Genomic DNA, 3015 nt, shown 5'->3' on the forward strand with positions numbered 1-3015 from the left:
AGGAAGGGAGGAAGGAAGGAAGGAAGGGAGGAAGGGAGGAAGAAAAGGAGATGGAAACCTGGTAAGGAAAGAAAAATAAAAATGAAACAGATGTATAAGTTAGACCCAGTTAGAACTCCTGCGTATACTAAATTTATAGAACAAGAAAAACAAATGGGCACTAATTGGCTTTTGCATCTCTTCAACATAGGTTCTAAATCAACTTTAATGTCATCTGATGTAGCAATTGGCAAAAACTCATGTCGTCTACCAATACCGTGTTTCAAATTACAATAATATATATGGATCCCACTAAATTTTCACTAGGTACCCTCTACATCTTAGGGGGATCTCAAATATAAAAATAAAAGACATCTATGCATCACCCTTATTTTGGGGGACTATTGCTTTGTCTAAATTCTCTTTTGCAATTGTACCCATTGCCCTCAAAAATCCATGAAAGGCCATGGACACTCTGACTAAATTATAATTAAATTAAAACTTTGGCCCTACAGCACAATTTACAATAGCCAAGATATGGAAGTGACCTAAATGCCCATTCACAAATGATTGGATAAAGAAGTTATGGTTCATATGTACAATGAAATATCACTCAGTGATTAAAAAAAATGAAATCCTCCCATTCTCAATGACAGGGATGGACCTAGAAGTTATTATGCTGAGTGAAATGTTAGAGAAAGACAAATAGCATATGATTTCACTTATATGCAGAATCTAAGGAACAAAAAGAAGAAACTAATCAAAAAGACTCGCAAATATAGAGGACGATCTGGTGACAGACAGAGGGGAGGGGATTTGTACAGCTGGGATAATGCGGTGAAGGGTTAAAGAAATACAAATAGTACTTAATAGATGGTCATGGGGATGGGGAGCACAGCATAGAGAATGCAGTTAGCATTAATATTTTGGCTAGGTAGAGAGCCAGAGGAGAGAAGGAGCAATTAGGGGAATCATTTTACAAATTATATAAACGCCTAACCAATGTACTGTATACTTAAAACTAATAAAATTAAATTAAAAAAATAAAAAGTAGAAAAATAAAAAAAGCCTTTGGCCCTGTATGGAAAAACCTACCCAGTTTTTTACCTCCTTCATATCTCATTTACTTTACATAGAATACTTCACTTCTGACACTTCTGGTCATCAAATGTGAGGGCTGGGATCCCCCATATCAAGCAGTTATCCCTGAATACCAGTTGAGTGTCCTATGATTTAAATCAGTTTCGACACGATATACGTGGAGTGTCAGATTCCACAGGTTAAGGGCTCAGTTCCACGAGAACACTTTCTCCCTCACTTCAGATACCAACTGTAAGGGCCCCAGGTTACCTCCAACTTTGATCCAGCTTGGCTACAAATCAGAGGTTCGCACAACCCGTCGTGAGGTTCAAGTAGTCACTCTGGGAAGAGTGCTTAGAAGGAAATGACAGAATCTCACTTATGTCTTTAGCCACATGAAAATCCCGAGAAAAGATGAAAGCTCAGGCATGAAAGACACCAGTGTATGGCAGCCATGTGGACAATGCTGTGTCCCTGTAAACTAATGAACACTAATCAATGTTTAACAGAGTTTATATGTGTATTTTTGTTTGTTCTGCTTTGTTTTGACTGCCTGCTCTGCACCAGGCATAGTGTAGGTTCTGGGCCTTCAATGAGACTCAGCATTGTCAAAACCAGAAAAGTAACTGGCATGATACAACTAACTAGCTACAGATCTTGCACCAGTTTACATGCACTTGTTTTTTCGGTTGTTCGTTCATTAGTTTGAGGTAGGTCTTTGAGATTATATAGCATTTAATTACTTATATAGATTTGTATAATCACTATGACCGCAGTCAAGAGACAGAACTGTGCCATCACTACATGGAAGTTCCTCATGCTGCCCGCTAATTGTTACTGTTTCCCTCCCCACACCTACCCCCTGGCAACTACTGATGTGTTCTTTATCTCTTTAATTTTGTCATTTTGAGACTGTTCTTTAAATGCAACCATACAGTAAGTTATATGTAGAAACTGGCTTTTTTCACTCAGCATAATGTTCTTAAGATCCAGACAAGTTATTGGGTGTATCAACGGTTTGTTCTTTCTTATTGCTTACTAGTATTCCATGGTATGGATGTACCAAATTGTGTTTAACTTTTCACCTGTTGTAGGACATTTGGTTTGTTTTCCATTTTTGGATATGCAAATAAAAGCTGATATGGAAAATAAAGGAAGAAAGAAAGAAACAAGATTCAATCACTTTCCTGCAGGCATTCTGCCTACAGTGACATGGAAAGGGAAGGTTGAGTAGGTTTGTGGTTTGTTGATTCCTTTCCATTTTAACATTTTACTTAACCCATTATACCAAGAATATTATAATTTCACACAAAATTGAGATTCTTTGCATTCCTTTCTTGAACATCTTCAAAAATCTAATATTTTATGCTGACACCATATCTCATTTGAAGTAGCCACATATCAAGGGCTCGATAGCCACACGAACCTAAATCGTATGGAAAGACATTGTCCTGTACCCTGCACCCTGCCAATAGATATCACTGCTCAGATGCACCCCTGACTTCACTCTTTTTTCTCAAGGACCTGGTTTAAATTCAATAAGAATTCTGTTCCCTTTCCTCAATTGTAAAATAACAATAATGTGTATACCTGAACTTCGGGGTATCAGGCAAATTTAAAATTAAGGCTACATACTTATGTCTTTAGCCACATGAAAATCCCTCTGAGCCTGAGACAAGTAAAAGCTCAATAAAGTTTTGTGATATTGTGGTTACTCTCCTTATCCTCATCATGATCACAATCACAGCGTTTGTGATCATTTTGGGATCCATATCCTGCTCAGGTATGGTCAATGACTTTGGAAGCTAGGAAAGGAAGTGGCAAAGAGCAGAAATCTAAAAGAGAATTCTGAAATCCCCAACAGAAAAAAAGGTACCATAAACTTTATAGGCCTCTGAGCTGAAACTTTGCATACTGATGCTCCCCTGTCTGACCGTCTCATTTGTCCTGCTGTCT

This window comes from Pteropus vampyrus, unplaced genomic scaffold, assembly GCF_000151845.1.
Source record: "Pteropus vampyrus isolate Shadow unplaced genomic scaffold, Pvam_2.0 Scaffold391, whole genome shotgun sequence".
NCBI lineage: Eukaryota > Metazoa > Chordata > Mammalia > Chiroptera > Pteropodidae > Pteropus > Pteropus vampyrus.